This window comes from Mobula hypostoma, chromosome 4, assembly GCF_963921235.1.
Source record: "Mobula hypostoma chromosome 4, sMobHyp1.1, whole genome shotgun sequence".
Lineage (NCBI taxonomy): Eukaryota > Metazoa > Chordata > Chondrichthyes > Myliobatiformes > Myliobatidae > Mobula > Mobula hypostoma.
The window spans coordinates 154,767,146-154,787,824 of NC_086100.1; the positions used below are offsets into that span (position 1 = coordinate 154,767,146).

The following is a 20,679-nucleotide window of genomic DNA, read 5'->3' on the forward strand; positions in this document are numbered from 1 at the left end:
AACCCAATTAAATAAATAGCGTAAAAAGCATTATACTTGTTCATTTATTTATTTGGAAAAATGATACATCATTACATGTATTTGTTGGGAAAAGTAGATGAACCTCTGGGGTAATGCCTTCTATAAAAGCTTTTACAAACTTTTAGCACCAATGTATTTACCACTGCAGTGCTGTAAACAAAGTGTTTTGGGCATGTGACAGGATAAGGCATCTTTACAATAAGGTATCCATGAGAATGAGATGTCAGATAACCCTGTGATCTCTATCTTGGAGGCCAATGCCAGGCTGCCTTTCAGGAGGGTGAACCCTCGCAAGGCAGCAGGGCCCGATGGAGTACCTGGCATAGACTGAAAACCTGTGCCGCCCAACTGGCAGGAGTATTCAAGGACATTTTCAGTCTCTGTCTGCTACAGTCGGAAGTTCCCACCTGCCTCAAAAGGGCAACAATTATACCGGTGCCCAAGAAGAGTGGCGTGAGCTGCCTCTACGACTATCATCCAGTAGCCCTCACATCTATGTTGATGAAGTGCTTTGAGAGTTTAGTTATGGCTAGAATCAATGTCTGTCTCAGGAAGGACCAGGACCGACTGCAATCTGTCCAGCTACAATAGGTCTACAGCAGGCGTGACCTCAGTGGCTCTCCATGCAACCTTGGGTGACCTGGACAGTACAAATACCAACGTCAAGATGCTGTTTATTGACTATAACTCAGAATTTAACACAATCCTTCTGACAGTCCTGATCAGAAAAACTACTAAACCTGGGCCTCTGTATCTCCCTCTGCAACTGAATCCATGACTTCCTAGCAGGAAGACCACATTCTGTGTGGATTGGAAATAACATCTCTACCTTACTGACAATTAACAATGGTGCTCTACCCTTAGCCCATTACTCTGCCCTCTCTACAACCATGACTGTGTGGCTAAGCATGGTTCAAATAAATCTATAAATTTGCTGCTGATACAACCATTGTTGGCAGAATTTCAGTTGGTGACAAAGGGCATATAGGAGCGAGATATACCATTTGTGGAGTGGTGTCACAACAACGAACTGGCATTCAACGTCAACAAGACCAAAGAGCTGATAGTGGACTTCAGGAAGTGTAAAGAAGAGGGAACACAAACCAATCCAATTTCAAGTTTCCTGGTGTCAGTATCTCTGAGGACCTAGTCTGGATGCAACATATTGATGCAGCTATAAAGACGGCAAGATAGCGGCTATATCTCATTCAGAGTTTGAGGAGGTTTGGTTTGTCAACTAAAACCCTTGATAACTTCTACAAATGCACCATGGAGAGCATTCTGATTGGCTGAATCATTTCTGTTATGGGGAGAGGTGTCTACTACACAAGATCAAAATAAGTTGCAGAAACTTATAAAATTAGACAGCTCCATCATGGGTACCAGCCTCCGTAGCACCCAAGGCATCTTCAAGGAGCAGTGCCTCAGGAAGGTGGCGCCCATCATTAAGGATTCCTACCAGTCAGGACATGCTCTCTTCACACTGGTACCATCAGGAAGGAGATACAGAAGCCTGAAGGCACCCACTCAGCAATTCAGGGACAGCTCCATCCGATTCCTAAATGGACATTGAACCCATGAACACCATCTCACTACTTTTTTATATCTGTCTTTTTACAGTACTTATTTTAACTTAACTATTTAATATATATATATATATATATATATAAAAACTTACTGTAACTCTTTTTCTCTATATTTATTTATCATGTACTTCATTGTACGGCTGCTATTAAGTTAACAAATTTCATGACATGCTAGTGATGTTAATTCTGATATTATTTTTAGTCTATTAGAGATGCTGTCTGTACTTGTGTTACTTCTAAACTCCAGAGAATGAGGGATTTGCACTTAGTTTAATATGTTACCCTATGCTCTTTTGCATGGGAACACGGACCTGCTGGACTTTCCAATCCATCAATACTTGTGTGTATTTTTACCGTGTGTTTTTACCACAGAGAGTGGTGAGCATCCTGCTTTCACCTGGCTGACTTCTTGGCTTCAACATGGAATTCTTTTGGTACTCTACTGCTATATTCTAATTCCAGATACCAATGACCAGTCACCCTTCTGCTTTCTGACCAACTTTTGCTACTAGTCCAATGATAAGACAACTGTAAGTTTTACAAATACTCCTTAATCACCATCTACTATCACAGAAGTGGCTTTGGCCTTCCCCATTTCTGAAATCTCTTCGACGAAAATACACATGTTTGAGATCCCAGCACTTCAGTTCTGGCCTTGCAAGCACAACACACAACTAGTTTGGAACTCCCATTTGTAACTCCTTTACGTCTGTTCCTCTGTTTGAAGCCCACCGGTTTGACCAGACTTTTAGATTATTTTTAACATGGCTCTGTGTTAGCCCTTCTGAGAATACTTGCATGAAAGTGGTAAGTTAAGATCCACCATAAGTTGTAGTTGCTAATTCCGCTCTCAATTAATCGCAGGAAATGAAGTGATTTTATAATCCAAATCTTTGGATATTAGTGATGCATGTTATGTCATATGGTAGCTAATGACTGGGAACAAATGAGCAAGGCTTGAGTCTTCCCTTCCCTGGAGAGTAGCAGATGTACAAAACACCTGCTGTTAAAATGATTAATAAATAGTATGCCAGTTTAAAAGCATAATGGATTTTGATATCAGGAGCGGGAATTAATATTATTGAAATAAAAGCAAAACATATTGGAGTTACTTGAGTCAACAGCATCTGAGGAGGTTCCTGGTTTTAGATATCATTGAATATACCTGAGTAGCAATAGTTGAAGAAAACCTATAGGAGATGATTCCTGAACTTCTAGAATCAGGTTTATTATTACTGGCAGATCTAATCAAATGTGTTGTTTTTGGCAGCAGAAAATACTATAAGTTACAATAGGAAACATTTTAAAAAGTAAGTATGGAAAAAGAGAGGAAAAAGGGAGGTGTTCATGGGTTTATGGTTCGTTCAAAATTTTGATGGTGGAACTTATGTCCCTTATGATTACTTACCACATGACATCACTAATATCCGAAGATCTGTATATAATCTCATTTTCTACCATTAATTGGGAGTGGAACTAGCAACTATATGAAAACTTTTAACTTCTCACTTTCACAGAAGTATTAACTTTAGCTTTAGGGTATCCTAGGCTGTCTATGTAAATAGAAAAACCAAGAACTTGAGTGCAGATGTGACTAACATTCATCTTACTTCAGCAGGATGTCAATAGGGCAAGTAAAAGACTGATTACAAAAATCTAGAGAGCTGAGCATGGTCAAAAGCAGAATATAAGAAACAAAGTGCAAGTGACTTGGAGGTGGCAGCTCAAGCGTATTTCTACCCCTGTGTGCTTCATGGACGAGTTACATTGGACTATTGTTGTCTCGGTCAGTTTGGATAGGTGTAGAAAACATATTAAATATCAATAATTGTGGAAATTCCAGAAGAATTTTTTGGTAAATGAAGTGCTGGAGACACTTCCTGGATATCGGTGCCTTGTTATCAGTGTGAGGTAGCTTTGGAAACAAAGTGACGCACTGGGACCTCGTTTGTCTTCTGAAATGTTGCTTTATTACAGGTTGTGCTAGGACTGGGATGTTCTTGTTGCATCTGTTTGCCTGATGCACATTCTGTGTATGGCACACCATGCAATCTCACATTAATTGTTATATGCAATCTGTTCTCTTGATGTTTCTATGACTGATCCACCACCAGTGTTGAGGCAAAGTAAGTTCCAACACTAACAAACCTCTTTCCATGTTTAATTTTCAAACTTAAAAAATGGACAGATTATTTACTAGCAAGTTCATCCAATCTGGTGGCTGACTCCTGCAACAGACCTGTCATCCTTTTCTTGTATTATGTGGAATCCAGCTTGATCTCGGGACTGGGGATATTAGGAGAAGCTGTTAGAGGCATTGCAATGCTTCTTTCCACTAACTCTCATACATGGGGCTTATAATCCTCTTCAGCGGGTGGGTGAGGTTTCATCTCAGCCTGAGCAGCACCATTGCAGTGCTGGACTTTCATTCTTGTTTATATTGCTTATAGAAGCCACATGACAGATAATAAATGTACAAACTATTGTGCAAAAATACACTACCAGACATATCAGTTCAATGCATGTTTCGTCAAGGATTGAAATAAGTTTTGATGCAGTTCAACATGTCTGGTGATGACTGATTGCAGAATCAGACTGAGGTGAGCATGAGCATTGATTTCTCTAAACTAAGGTAATTTTTGCCCACCCCCTTCATTCTTCTTCTATTCACCACTATGACTCCCCTCTTACCTTTTTCGCTTTTGCTCACCTGCCTATCACCTCCTCCTGGTGCTCCTCCTCCTTCCCTTTCTCACATGATCCAATCTCCTCTCATACCCGATTCCATCTGCTTCTGTCCTTTACCTTTTCCAACAATCACCTCCCAACTTCTCATTTCGTTCCTCCCCCCAACCCCACCCACCTGGCTTCACTTGTCACCTTCTAGCTTGTACTCCTTCCCTTCCTCCCACCTTCTTGTTTTGGCTTCTTTCCCTTTCTTTTCCGGATGTTCTACCCTTGGAACATCTCGACAGCAAAGGTGCAAACATCACGCTGCCCTTCATGTACTGCAGGTCATCGTTCAATACTATCATCCCCTCGAAACTAATCAATAAGATCCAAAAAGTTGGTCGCAATACCTCCTTGTGCAATTGGATCCTTGATTTCCTCACTTGCAGACCCCAATCAATTCAGATTGGCAAAAACATCTCCACAGTCTCTATCAGTGCAGATGCACCACAGGACTGTGTGCTTAGCCCCCTGCTCTGCTCACATTTTACTTATGACTGTGAGGCTAAGCACAGCTCCAACTCCATGTTTAAGTTTGCTGATGACACACTGTTGTAGGTGGTGACGAATAGCGTTTAGGAGGGAGATTGAAAATCTAATGGACTAGAGCCACAACAGCAATCTCTCACTCAATGTCAGCAAGACCAAGGAGCTGATTTTCAATTTTAACAGGAGGAAACCAGAGGCCAGCGAGCCAGTCCTCATTGCGGAAATCAGAGGTGGAGGCAGTCAGCAACTATAAATTCCTTGGTATTAAAGCATGGCAGCACCTCTACTTCCTTGGCAATTTGTGAAGATTAGGCAAATTAAACTTTGACAAACTTCTATAGGAGAGTATATTGATTGGCCGCATCACAGCCTAGTATAGAAATACCAATGCCCTTGAACGGAAGATCCTATAAAAAGTAGTGGATATGGCCCAGTACATCATGGGTAAAGCCCTCTCCACCATTAAACACATCTACACGGAGCACTGTTGTAGGTAAGCAGTGTCCAACATCAAGGACGCCCACCATCCCACCATCCAGGCCACGCGGTCTTCTTGCTGCTGCCAACAGGAAGAAGGTACTGAAGCCTCAGGAAATACATCCCCAGGTTCAGGAGCACTTATTACCCCTCAACCATGTGGGTCTTGAACCAGAGGGGTAACTCCACTCACCCCAACAGTGAACTGTTTCCACAATCTATGGATTCACCTTCTCCATCTAATGTTCTCAATATTTGTTGCTTTTTTATTATCATTGTTGTATTTTTTCTTTTGTATTTACATAATTAGTTGTTTTCTGCACATTGGTTGTTTGTCTATCCTGTTGTGTGCAGTATATCATTGATTTTATTGTACTTCTTGGAAATTCAGTACATAACCACAAGAAAATGAAGCTCAGGGTTGTATATGGTGACACATTTGTACTTTGATAACACTAAACAACAAAGATTTTGCTTCGTGAATATTTTTGAGTGTATCTTATGGATTTTGCACTGCTGATCATGAAAATCACCATGAAAGTTCCCCATCATGCAGCATCTTTTAAAATTTGCCCATATTTGTTATTTCAATTCATAATTCAGGCCAGAATAACTGATGTCAAAATTAAGGATGGCATTTTGTTGGTCCACAAATCAAACAGGTTATCAACAACAAGCAATTCACTGAACTTATAATTGGATCAGAGAAAATCGAATGGGAGGCATTCAAGGATGTTGAGATTTTGGAGCACCAAACTACGTGCAGCTGATTGAAAACATGCTTCAGTCATACAAAGCCATGAAATGCAACATGCCACTAAAGATTCATTTTCTGCATTCCCACTGCAAATCTTGGCACAGTCAGTGACGAGTATGGTGAAAGGTTTCACCAGGACATTGCAGTCATGGAGAAATGATATTAGGACAACTAGAATCCAACAATGTTTGACACTTAAGCGAGAAGCCTTAGACACTGAGTACAAATGAAAATCATCACCAAAGCATTTTTAGCTTAGTTGGTATCGCAAAATGTCTGCACCATTATGCAATTAAACCCATTATATTCAATAAAAGTTAATTTTTTGTTTTTCCAAATTCCTACAAGATACAAGTAGTCTGAAATTATTTTTGTGTTCAGCTTCAAGCAGTCTATGATAAACAAAAAAAAAATTCTGGGAAGCAGCACTTTTGAAAAATTTGTTGTCCAATATAATAAATTTACTCTGAATTATGAGATTCTTTGCCCAAAATATCGAATATTTACCCCTTTCCATAGAGGCTGCCTGACCTGCTAAGTTCTTCCAGCATTTTGTATGTGTTATGCTGAGTTTTTACTCGTTTCACAAGTTTGTAATTTATGTTGATAATGTATTGCACCACCGCTGTAAATGAAACAAATTTTCATGGCATTTATATCCTGTGTACGTGTATGCTCATGACAATGATTGTCCATGACTTAAATTTCTGCATCAATATATTTTTAAAATTGTTTTTCATTTTTTTTTAGATTGGCTGTCAATTGCTGATAGGGCACAATCTGAAAAATTGATCCTGCCAGTTTGTCTTATCAGTTGCATAAAACTTACATTAGGCCACATATTGTGTGTATTTCTTGTTTCCCCATTACAGGAAGGATGTGGAGGATTTGGAGAGGGTTTAGAAAAGATTTACCATGATGCTGCCTGGATTAGAGGCTATGAATTATAAAGAAAAGTTAGACAAAACTTGGGTTGCTTTCCTTTAAGTATTGGAAGCTGAGGAATGACCTGGCAGAAATTTCTAAAATTGCAAGAGGCAATAAATAGGGTAGACAGCTAGAATCGTTCTTTCCAGGGTGGAAATGTCAAAACTAGAAGGCATAGATTTAAGGTGAGAGTGATAAAGAGATTGAAAAGAGAGATTAGCTTTATTTGTCACCTATACATAGAAATATACAGTGAAATGCATCTTTGCATCAAAGATGAAATCCAGTTTTCTTTAACATAGGGAGTGGTAGGTATCTAGAATGCACGACTGGGAACAGTGGTGGAAGCAGATACAATATTGGTATTCAAGAAGCTTTTAGATCGAAACACTGAAATGCAGGGAGACAGAATGATATATGGAAAATATACAGGCAGAAGGGATTAGTTTAATTTGAAATTGAGAGAATGGGAAAACAAGTGGCAGATGGAATATAACTAGGAAGTATATAGTCTGCGGTTTGGTAGAAAGAATGAAGGTGCAGACTATTTTCTAAAAGAAAAGAAAATTTAAAAATCAGATGTTCAAAGGGACTTGGGAGTTCTTATGCAGGATTCCTTAAAGGTTAACTTGCAGGCTGAATTAGTGGTAAGTAAGGCAAATGCAATGTTAGCATTAATATCAGGATGACTAGAATGGAAAAGCAAGGATGTAATGCTGAGGCGTTATAAATCATTGATCAGACCACACTTGAAATATTGGGAGCAGTTTTGGACCCCTTAACTAAGAAAAGATATGCCGGCATCGGAGACTGTCTAGAGGAGGTTCACGAGAATGATTCTAGGAATGAAAGGGGTTAACGTATGAAGAACGTGTGATGGCTTTGGGCCTGTATTCTCTGGAGTTTAGAAGAATGAGGGAGGATCTCATTAAAACCTATTAAATATTGAAAAGCCTACATAGAGTGGATGTGAAGAGGATGCTTCCTATAGTGGGTGAGTCTAGGACCAGAGGGTGCTGTTGTGTGTATTAAGTCACTGGAGAAAGGTACCATTGGATACAAAGCAGCTTCTTTATTCAACAAAACAAGGAACAGCAGGCATCATATGCTGACGCTTTTGGTCGAAAGGACAAGGGCGACAGATAGATGAGACATCAGCATGTGCGTTCTTGATTCTTGATCCTCCAAAATATTCCGCATGGAATTTAAACTGGAGCTGGTTCACCCACTAATAGCATTTGATCCTGACTTTGAAATGCATTATCATGTTTTCATCATCACTGGGTCTAATCCAGGATCATTGTCCCCAAAAGGACTGTGAGAGTCCCTTCACCAAGACTTGTCGTAGTCTAACTAAGAAGGTGCCTCACCATTTCGAAGAGCAATTAGGGACAGTAATAAGCAATGTACTTTGAAAAATTCGTTAGATAAATAATTTGAAGATAAACAAGTTTGCTGATGCTTGAATCTAGAACAAAATCAGGATTTCTGGAAGACCTCAGTGGATCAATCATCTTCTGTGGAAGCAAAAGGTGTATACTGATGTTTTTGACTTAGACTGCATTAGAGTTGAGAGGCAACGCAGAAAAGATAGTATGTTGAAATATGTAGCAGGGGTAGAATAAGTGAAACCAGATGGAGAGCAGATGATGGACAGATGGAACCAGGCTGGTGGAGGAATTGGGAGGGAAGAACAAAGGGAGAGAAAACTATGTGGAGAGGCAAGTTTGATTGGGAGGAGAACATCGGGGGTGTAGGTTACCTGAAACTGAAAAATTTAATGTTCATATCACTTGGTTTTAAGCAAGCCATACGGATTACACCATGTTGTTCTTCCAATTTATGCTTGAGCTTATTGTTATCATGGAGAAGGCTGATGACAGATACTTCAGTGCCGGGAGTGGTATCATGACAAAGAGTTAAAATGACATCCAGCCGGACACTTGAAATATCAGTTGCTGGCAGAGTGCAAGTATGCCCCACAAAATAGTTGTCTAGTCTATGCTTGATTCCTCCGGTGTAAAGGATGCCATCTCATAAGCACAGGCTGTGGTAGAACAGGTAAGAAGTGTAGGTGAGCCTCGGCTTCACATAGAATAGCTGGTGGTGACAGGAGGAGGAGATGATGGGGCAGGTGTTATAACCTCCGGATGCAGGGGAAAGTTCTGGGAGATGGGGAGGGGTGAGGAATGAGGGGGAGGCCAGGGAATCATTCAGAGTGGTCCTTGTAGAAATGGAGTGGATAATGGGGGAGGTGGAGTTTGTGAGTTTGACGTCAGTGGTGGGCAAATTGATGGAAAGTATTCTTAGAGATGGTATATGTAATTATCTGGACAGACAGGGTCTGATTAGGAACAGTCAACATGGATTTGTGCGTGGAAGGTCATGTTTGACAAATCTTATTGAATTTTTTGATGAGGTTACTAGGAAAGTTGACGAGGATAAAGCAGTGGATGTTGTCTATATGGACTTCAGTAAGGCCTTTGACAAGGTTCCACATGGAAGGTTAGTTAGGAAGGTTCGATCGTTAGGCATTAATATCGAAGTAGTAAAATGGATTCAGCAGTGGCTGGATGGGAGATGCCAGAGAGTAGTGGTGGATAACTGTGTGTCAGATTGGAGGACGGTGTGTAGCGGTGTGCCTTGAGGATCTGTACTGGGTCCAGTGTTGTTTGTCATATATATTAATGATCTGGATGATGAGGTGGTAAATTGGATTAGTAAGTATGCAATTGATACTAAGATAGGTGGCGTTGTGGATAATGAAGTAGGTTTTCAAAGCTTTCGGAGAGATTTAGGCCTGTTAGAAGAGTGGGCTGAAAGATGGCAGATGGAATTTAATGCTGAAAAATATGAGGTGCTACATTTTGGTAGGACTAATCAAAATAGGACATACATGGTAAATGGTAGGGCATTGAAGAATGCAGCAGAACAGAGGGATCTAGGAATAATGGTGCATATTTCCCTGAAGGTGGAATCTCATGTGGATAGGGTGGTGAAGAAAGCTTTTGGTAAGCTGGCCTTTATTAATCAGAGCATTGAGTATAGGAGTTGGGATGTAATGTTGAAATTGTATAAGGCATTGGTAAGGCCAAATCTGGAGTATTGTGTAGCGTTCTGGTCACCGAATTATAGGAAAGATGTCAATAAAATTAACAGAGTACAGAGGAGATTTACTAAAATGTTGCCTGGGTTTCATCTCCTAAGTTACAGAGAAAGGTTGAACAAGTTAGGTCCTTATTCTTTGGAGCGTAGAAGGTTGAGGGGGGACTTGATAGAGGTGTTTAAAATTATGAGGGGTATTGATAGAGTTGACATGGATAGGCTTTTTCCATTGAGAATGAGGGAGGTTCAAACAAGAGGACATGAGTTGAGAGTTAAAGGGCAAAAGTTTAGGGGTAACATGAAGGGGAACTTCTTTACTCAGAGAGTGGTAGCTGTGTGGAACAAGCTTCCAGCAGAAGTGGTTGAGGCAGGTTCAATGTTGTCGTTTAAAGTTAAATTGGATAGATATATGGACAGGAAAGGAATGGAGGGTTATAGGCCAAGTCAGGCTGGTGGGACTAGGTGAGAGTAAGAGTTTAGCACGGACTAGAAGGGCCGAGATGGCCTGTTTCCGTGCTGTAATTGTTATATGGTTATATGGAGGTTGAAGTGCTGAATTTTGTGTCTGGTGGGTTAAAAGTTGAGGACAAAAGGTAGAGGGGTGGGGCCAGAGCAGTGGTGTGGAAGTTAGGAGAATATGTGTTAGAGCTCCACCTTTAGTCGAGGGGAAGAAAAATTCTTCTGGAAGAAAGAGGATATTTTAGTTGTAAAGAAAAAGGCCTCATTTTGAAAGCAAATACAGTGCAAATTGAGAAACGGAAATGGCATCTTTACAAGAGACAGAGCTGAAGGAGAAAAGGTAGCTGTGGGAGGCCATGCGTTTGTAGGAAATGCCAGTCAGAGCCGTCTCTATTTCCTGAGGAGACTGAGGTCCTTTAACATCTGTCGGATGATGCTGAGGATGTTCTACAAGTCTGTGGTGGCCAGTGCTATCATGTTTGCTGTTGTGTGCTGGGGCAGCAGGCTGAGGGTAGCAGACACCAACAGAATCAACAAACTCATTTGTAAGGCCAGTGATGTTGTGGGGATGGAACTGGACTCTCTAACGGTGGTGTCTGAAAAGAGGATGCTGTCCAAGTTGCATGCCATCTTGGACAATGTCTCCCAACCACTACATAATGTACTGGTTGGGCACAGGAGTACATTCAGCCAGAGACTCATTCCACCGAGGTGCAACACTGAGCATCATAGAAAGTCATTTCTGTCTGTGGCCATTAAACTTTACAGCTCCTCCCTTGGAGGGTCAGACACTCTGAGCCAATAGGCTGGTCCTGGACTTATTTCCTGGCATAATTTACATATTACTATTTAATTATTTATGGTGCAACTGTAACGAAAACCAATTTCCCTTGGGATCAATAAAGTATGACTATGACTGTGAGGTGGAGACATGGATCTCTAGGAAAGGAAGTGAAGTGTCAGAAATGATCCAGATAATTTTAAGGGCAGGGTGTTATAAAGTTCATGAGTTCCGCCATGATGGAGAAGGCAGTACCAACACAGTCTTTGATGTAGCAGAGGACGAGTTGTGAGGATCCACCAGAATTGGTTTGGCACAAGGTCTGTTCCACGTAGCCAACTAAAGAACTAGTTTGGCTATGTGTGGGGGTGGGTGGAGGGGGACTTGCTGAAGGAATTGTTGAAAGAATGAAAAATCAACTTTTCTCTCACAAAAAATCTGCAGATGCTGGAAATCCAAGCAACACACGCTAAATGCTAGAGGAACGCGTGACTCTGATATAGGGTCTTGGCCTGAAGCGTCAACTGTTTACTCTTTTCTATAAACGCTGCCTGGCCTGCACTATTCCTCCAGCATTTTGTGTGTGTTGCTCAGCTTCATTGTATTTTTCATGTGGGCATGGAAACATACAGTGAAATGCACCATTTGTGTCATTGACTAGTGCAGTCTGAGGATATGTTAGGGCAGTCTATAGCGTCACCATGCTTCTGACTCCAACGAAGCATGCCCACAACATCCTAACCCTTACCAAGCCATGCGTCTTTGGAATGAGGGAGGGAACCAGAGCACCCAGAAGAAACCCACATGATCATGGGAAGAATGTACAGACCCATTACAGGCAGAAGAAACCCACATGGTCATGGGAAGAATGTACAGACCCATTACAGGCAGAAGAAACCCACATGGTCATGGGAAGAATGTACAGACCCATTACAGGCAGAAGAAACCCACATGGTCAAGGGAAGAATGTACAGACCCATTACAGGCAGAAGAAACGCACATGATCATGGGAAGAATGTACAGACCCATTACAGGCAGAAGAAACCCACATGGTCATGGGAAGAATGTACAGACCCATTACAGGCAGCAGGAACCCACATGGTCATGGGAAGAATGTACAGACCCATTACAGGCAGAAGAAACGCACATGATCATGGGAAGAATGTACAGACCCATTACAGGCAGAAGAAACCCACATGGTCATGGGAAGAATGTACAGACCCATTACAGGCAGCAGGAACCCACATGGTCAAGGGAAGAATGTACAGACCCATTACAGGCAGAAGAAACGCACATGATCATGGGAAGAATGTACAGACCCATTACAGGCAGCAGGAACCCACATGGTCATGGGAAGAGTGTACAGACCCATTACAGGCAGCAGCAGGAATTGAATCCAAATCGCGGGTGCTATAAAGCATTATACTAGCCGCTGTGCTGCCCTGACTCTGCTACCACACCACCCTTTGTTTGAAGGAAGTAGTTTGGAGAACTTTGTGCATCACAGGACAGATTAGCTTCCATAGATTTGAGCAGGTTAGTGTATAAGGGTTCAATGAAAAGCGCCCACTGAAACTTGTAATGTAGAAACTCAAAATGTGGGTGTCCTGTGATCTTTGATAACTTTCCTCCCCTTTCCTCCTCTTAATCCTCATTTAGTTGTATTGGAGTTTGATGGACTCGCTTTTTGGGTGGGTGGGTGGGTGGGAGGAACAATGCTCTGTAGAGATTTCACTGGAACAGAATTTAGATCATCTCATGTCTTAGGGATATACAGCAGGGATCACATCTGCCGTTCTTACTGCAGACCTCCTCTCTACTGAAGACTTCATCTTGTTTCCATGGTTAAAGCAGAAGCTATCAACCATGATAGAACATCTTTGATCATTAGCTTGCTCTTTTAAGGCCACTCATGATTTAAGATGTAACAGCATATAATTGGCAAGGGATACATTATTTCCCCCCCCCCCACCCGCCAATCACATCTTATCTCTGAGAACAGTAGTTTGTATTTGTACAGCAGCATCTTGCTAACAGGGACATGGAGACATAAAGCATGGAAACAGGCCCTTCATCCCACCCACCTAATTCATGCCAATTATCAGCTTCCTGTTTTAATTGATTCTGTGCGTCCAATTTTATTCTACCCTTAGTTCTGTCACACCCTGTCTTCCACCCTGGTTCTGTCATGCACATGCACACCAGAGGCATTTAACAGTGACAAATTAACCTAGTGAACCACATGTACAGTATATGGAAAGATCAATATTCATCCCTTACTTAAAAGCAACTTATCTAGTCACTGAACTCATTTTCCATTACTAGGATGATCCTGTATAACAACTGGCATTTGCTCTTGAACACCTTACAGTGAATAATACCAGTACAGTGAGTTGTTAGCTCTAAAACATATTGGGAAATACAGAGGTATGAGGAAAAAGCCAAAAAAATAAGTTGCTTTCAGAAAGCACAGTGCAGAATGATGTTGATTTAGGGAAGGAATTCCAGAGCTTTCATTCATGTTTAGCTAGTGCTCTGTTGCTGAAGTAGGATTAGGATTGTTCATATTGATTCAAGAACCTGACAGTTGCAGAGAAGTAGCTTTCCTGAACTTAGTGGTGTGGGACTTTGGGTGTCTTGCCCTATGGTTGCCACGAGAAGAAGGCTTACCCTGATGGTGACTACTGCTTTCTTGAGGTAGTGCTGTCAGTAATGGGAAGGTCGGTGCCCATGTTGGGCCAAGTAGCATCCACTATGCTCTGCAGCCCGTTGCATTTCTGTATGTGGTTACATTTGTTCTTTGTACTATCACCAATGTTACTTGCACAATATAGCTCAAATGTAAGAGAAGACTAGAGCTGTTCTAACAGAGAAGTAAGAAATAGCATATCCAGGTTCATGACATGATTTGTGCCTTTTATAACAGGGTCATTAAAATAATTCCATAATCTTCATAAAACCAATCTGCGTTTGCAGTGAATTGTATTACATTTTATTATGATACTGGGTGCTTACTGCGTTGGAAATGGATTGAATTATAGTCTTCATTTGTTCATAAACAGATAAATTTTATGTTTAAGGAGGTAGGCAATAAAAATGATTTAAATGCATCTCGACATTAAGGTAAAATTTACAAACTAGTATGAATGAAATTGCTTGTAAATCTTTAGTCAAGGGTATTTAGTTTGCTGTCAGACTGCGGAGGAATTTTTAAAAATTAAAATCTTAAAAGGTCAAAACAAACTTTGATGTTGATGGCATACTATTTTTTCTCTGTTAATTTGCTGTCAGTTTGTAGCCGTGATTAAAGGTTTACATTGCTGCATTCGAACATCAATCCACGAGCACATTATAATTACAGTGCTATTTGAGCTACCTACAATTCAATAAAATTATTTAAAATGTCATAGGGGTGGGGGAAGTACAGTGAAATTTAATCATTGTGCTGTTCCTTATTGGTGTGTTGAAATGAAATTGACTAATATGTGCCTTTTTCTGCACTTAGCTGCACCTGTCCACAAGGCTCCTTGAGACCTATAGAATGCCAGTTAGAACTGCTGGCGTCATCCTTTGCTGTCACTTCCAAAACCAATCTAGTCATGCCTGCTTGGTAAAATTCCCCTTGGGGGTTCCAGCTTGGAAGAGCACAGAGCTTTGAGTGTGGTGCAATATAATCCATCTTTCTGGGAGACTTTGGCACTGCCCCAACCTTCACTTGAAACTTGTAGCTCAACACTAGGAGATTTTTTTGTTAAAATGAAATTGTTTCCACATTGCAGATTATTTTAAATTCTTAAAGGCAAGTCTTGAGCTCAGTTTGGCGTTGCTATTCTTTCGTTCTTTACTTGAGTGACGATTTCGATCCACGTAGGTTGAAGGAATTTTGTGAAAGCTGGATGGAGTATTGATGGAGACTTGTCATTTATGCATACAATCTGCTGGAGAAACTCAATTGGTCGAGTGGCACCTGTAGGAGCCAAAGAATTGTTTGTGTTTCAGGTTGAAGGCCTGCATCGGATCCTGATACAGCTTTTAGAACCTGAAATGTCCACAATTCCTTTCCTCTCTCAGATACTACTCAACCTGCTGAGTTCCTCTAGCAGAACATTTCTTGCTCCCAATTCCAGCACCTGTAATTTCTTGTGTCTTCATTGTACAATTCATCACTCCTCTTGCTTGAAGGCAGTCTGTTCCCAATCATTTGTTTATGAACAGAAAGTTATTAATTTTGTGTGATGCCATTAGGAGAATGGAGAACTTGCCAAGCTGAAGGAATTGTGTAGGAAGTTGAAATTCAGGGGCTGGTACTAGTGATGGCTCTGTTTGGAAGGCATGCTTTATTATGTTTTAGTTTCCTTTATTCTATTAAATCCATTAGAGATTAGAGCAGATCTACTTGAGCTGTATGATTACCATTGGTAAGACGTCTGTGTAGGATAGCTTGAAACCATTAAATGGCCCTTTAAATGGAAGACTTGTTTTGAATTTAAAAGCTGAACAAAATTGGATTCCTAAATTTGTAGTTCTGAAATGTTGCACATATATTTTTTATTAGTTAATTATCAACCTTTTCACAAATAAAATTTATGTTTGGATGTCCCTACTTTCTATAAATATCTGTTTCCTGTTTTCATTCTTTTTATACTTGATCATTTTGATTTTCCAAGATAGATTTCTGGATTTGCCATTTCACAACCACACTCTCATAAGAGACCAGGAGAAAATCTGGAGACATGTATAAAATATATAAAATTGCTTTATATTCCTCTAGGTTTCTGCTAATATTTTAAATGGTAAACCATTAAATACTTGTGGAATTTGTCTTCATTTGCAAATTTGCTTGGCTGTCTATTGGCCCACAATGTAGAATAGTTAGAGAGTGTTTGTTGTGTTTTGCTAAAATTTAATGATGTTTTATGAAAGCTTTCCATCTGGAAATGTCTGATACACCAGTTTATCTCAGGAACTGAGATTTCAGTTTGCCCGAATAATGGATTATACAGTTTTGAAATATCAAAATTGTATTTTTTCCATAAATTGTGTTACATCTCTTTCAATGTCTTCATTAAATTTCCTTTATTGATTGCGCAAAACTTTGACTGGACAACTTTGTTCAAAACTGTTGCACATTCTAGTTTCTGCCCTTTTTTTTTCCATTCCAGATGAAGGGTCTCGCCTAAAATGTCACTGTTCATTTCCCTCTGTAGTTGCTTCCTGACCTGCTGAGTTCCTCCAGCATTTTGTGAGCTGCAAATCAAAGTTGTCTCTTCAGCCTGACTATACACCTACCTTGTTGATTTCATCAGTATGATTCAGTCAATGGCACTGATGGAATTGTTTAGTTTCAGTAATTTTTGTCAATTAATTTTCAAGATTGGTAGAATATAATGGAATAAGTTTTAAAAGGCTTGAGAAGGAATGAGAGAGCTATGATCCTCCACTGATTGTTGTACCCATTCAAAAAGTTATTGAGCTGAGACAGTGCATTAGTTTCCAGTAAGAATTGACTGGTACAGATATTATCAACATTTTGCTGACTCCATAGGTAACAGATCACTTTACTAACACTAGTAGACAGAGATAGATGGAGAGAGGCAGATACACAGAGGTTTCAATGTTTCTTGACTAACCTGTCCTTTTTGCCTCCTCCTGTCATTAAGTTGGGGGATAGGTAATGGAAATAAGAAAAGAGCCCACGTTCCATACTCTGTTCCCAGAAATTGTCCATGAAAGTGAGGCTGAGATAATTTTTGAAGATCTACAGAGTCTTTCAAACGTTCTCTGCATTCTATCTCATGCACACATTGCAAGATGCAGGGAAATTGTATCTTGCTCTTAATAGTTTCAGGACAAAGGTTGGTGCAATTCACAGGCGCATGTTAAGGTTGCACGTTCCTCACAACAGTGTGGAAGTACAAAGTTTGAAAAGAAGCCCAAAGAGAAAGGAGGGAAAGGAAAAACTCTACATAAACAGAAGAGAGTTGTAATAAAGATGCATTTTCCAACTTTCTCTGTACTCTGCCGTAAGTGATTTACCAGAATATTTGTGCATAGTTTTGGGATAAAGTGTTGGAATAAGTGTTCCATGTAGAGTAAGGAGGCAATGTAATCTTCTCTTGAATCCAGGTAAAGCCTGAGGATTATAGCAGTTGATCATAAGACATAGGAGCAGAGTTAGGCCATTGGGCCCATTGATTCTGTTCAGTCATTTGATCATGGCTGATTTATTTTCTCTCTCAACCCCAAGTATACACTTCTCTGGCATAACATTTAAAAGAATACATCAGTGAAGTTAGAGGGACAAGATAGGTCTCTCCAGTGCTTTAATTTTTAAAAAAAAATTATAAGAGAATGAACACACAAGATGTAAAAACTGATTATTATGCAGAGTAATTACGATAATCAAAATGGGATATGTGCACATTAGGATAGATGCGTAGGTAAGAAGGGATCCAGGAGAGAGACGGGCATAGGCACACTCAAAGGAAACAGACCAAGTTCACAGAAAAAGGACTTTCCAAAATGTCATTAAAGATGTCATGGTATTGATATTGTGAAGAGATACGAAGCAGCAGATGTTATAAGAATCTGATATGCATAACTGAAGTGAACAGAGAGCAAGGGTCCACCACATTAACCTGGTTTAGAAGACACAACAAAGCCAGAAGATGTCCTTAAAACCAGAAGAAGGCCTTATTTTATGTTCCCTTCTAAATTCCTCTGTTCACATTTATATTGGAAAGTGCTTGTGCAAACTGGTCCGGCTAATTCCACCCACAGCCAGTTGCTGCAATACAGGTTAGGAGAAGATGACAGCTCTGTTTTTAAAACCTAAAATTCATTAGTTATTTAGTTACGACCTTAGACTGTGGAGCTGCTGGGGTTGTTTTTGAAGCGAAGAGGGAGGAGACCTGATAGAGGTATACACCATAATGATGTATTTAGATACAGTAAATAGAACCTGTTCTTTTAGCAAAAGGGATACAGATTCAAACTGATGGTAAGATGGAAGAAGGAGGCAAGGAAGAAAATCTGTATTCAGAGAGTGACTCTAGTGTGATATGTGTACAAAGTCGCAAAAAGTAGTGGGAGACTGGAGGATTGGGAAAACTTTAAAAAGCAACAGAGAACAACTAAACAAGAAACAATGAAGACATAATAAATGGGAGAATGGATCAGCTCATGATAAAATGGTGGAGCAGACTCGATGGGCCGAATGGCCGACTTCTGCTCCTTTGTCTTATGGTCTTATGGTCTTAAATAAGGAAAGGGAAGATAATGAAAGTAAATTAGCACAAAATATAAAAACAGATAGCAAAAGTTTTTATAAATATATAAAGCGGAAGAGGGTGGCTAAAGTCAAAGTCGGTCCCTTAGAAGACGAGAAGGGGAAATTGATATTTGGGGGATAAGGAAATTGCTGAGGCATTGAATGACTATTTTGTGTCAGTCTTCACGGTGGAGGACACTTCTAATATGCCAAAGAAGGATGTTATGGACGAAATGGGAGGTATGGACCTCGATAAAATCACTATCACTAAAGAGATAGTAAAGAACAATCCAGAGGGCCTGAAGGTAGATAAGTCCCCTGGTCCTGATGGGGTGTGTCCCAGGGTGCTGAAGGAATTGGCGGAGGTTATAGTAGACACGTTGGTAATCATTTATCGAAACTCTCTAGACGCTGGGCAGGTCCTGGTGGATTGGAAGACAGCAAATGTCACACCACTTTTTAAAAAGGATGTAGGCAAAAGATGGCCAGTTAGCTTAACATCTGTAGTTGGGAAAGTGCTTGAAGCTGTCATTAAGGAAGAAATAGCGAAACATTTAGAAAGGAGTGGTTCCATTAGACAGAAGCAGCATGGATTCAGAAAGGGCAGGTCCCATTTGACAAACATACTGGAGTTCTTTGAGGACATAATGAGTGCAGTGGATAGAGAGGAATAGGTGGATGTCGTATACTTGGATTTCCAGAAGGTGTTCGATAAGGTGTCGCACAAGAGACTTATAGGTAAGATACAGATGCATGGAGTCGCAGGGAGTGTATTGGCATGGATAGTAGATTGGTTAACCAACAGAAGGCAGAGAGTTGGTATAAATGGGTGTTTCTCCGGTTGGCAGTCAGTGGTGAGTGGGGTACCGCAGGGGTCAATGCTGGGTCCACAGCTGTTTACCATTTACATTGATGATTTGGAAGAGGGGACTGAGTGTAGCATAGCAAAATTTGCTGATGACACTAAACTGAGTGGAAAAGCAAATTGTTCAGAGGTTGTGGAGAGTCTACAGAGGGATATAGATAGGTTAAGTGAGTGTGCCAAGGTCTGGCAGATGGAATACAACGTTGGTACATGTGAGATCATCCACTTCGGAATAGAAGAGCAGATTATTATTTAAATGGTGAAAGATTGCAGCATGCTGTTGTGCAGAGTAACTTGGGAGTGCTTGTTCACGAATCACAAAGTTGGCTTGCAGGTAAAACAGGTTATTAAGAAGACAAACAGAATGTTGGCCTTCATTGCTGGAGGGACTGAATTCAAGAGCAGGGAGGTCATGCTGCAACTACACAGGGTACTGGTGAGGCTGCACCTGGAGTACTGTGTGCAGTTCTGGTCTCCATACTTGAGGAAGGATATACTGACTTTGGAGGCAGTGCAGAGGAGGTTCACCAGGTTGATTCCAGAGATGAAGGGGTTAACCTATGAGGAGAGATTGAGTTGCCTGTGACTATACTCTCTGGAATTCAGAAGAATGAGAGGGGATCTTATAGAAACATACAAAATGTTGAAAGGGATAGATAGATAGAAGTAGGGAATTTGTTTCCATTGGTAGGTGAGACTAGAACTAGGGGACATTGCCTCAAGATTCAGGGGAGAAAATTTAGGGTGGAGATGAGGAGAAACTGTTTTTCCCGGAGAGTGGTAAATCTTTGGAATTCTCTCTTCAGGGAAGCAGTAGAGGCTTCTTTACTAAACATATTTAAGATACAGTTAGATAGGTTTTTACATAGTAAGGGAATTAAGGGTTATGGGGAAAAGGCAGGTAGATGGAGCTGAATTTATGGACAGATCGGCCATGCTCTTATTGAATGGCGGGGCAGGCTCGATGGCCTACTCCTGCTCCTATTTCTTATGTTCTTATGAAACTTGTCTCCTGTAAGAGTGGTAGAACTCTTAGGGCTTGACAACTAAGGGGAGCTCATTTGCAAGGGCACCGTGACTGAGCAGAGAACCGGGACTGACAAAGTTAACTTGTGACACTTTATCATGGCCTCAATGGGTGAAATGGCCACTTCCAGTGCTGCTGAAGTGGGAAGTCTGGTTAAGGAAATTGATAAGAAATGATTGAATGCA

At 40.6% G+C, this 20,679-nt stretch overlaps 1 protein-coding gene across 6 annotated transcripts in view; it reads left to right on the forward strand.

Moving 5' to 3' along the window:
- The window catches only part of psd3l (pleckstrin and Sec7 domain containing 3, like), a 423,076-nt gene that overhangs the window by 291,104 nt on the left and 111,293 nt on the right, over nucleotides 1-20,679 (forward strand). The window lies entirely within an intron of this gene.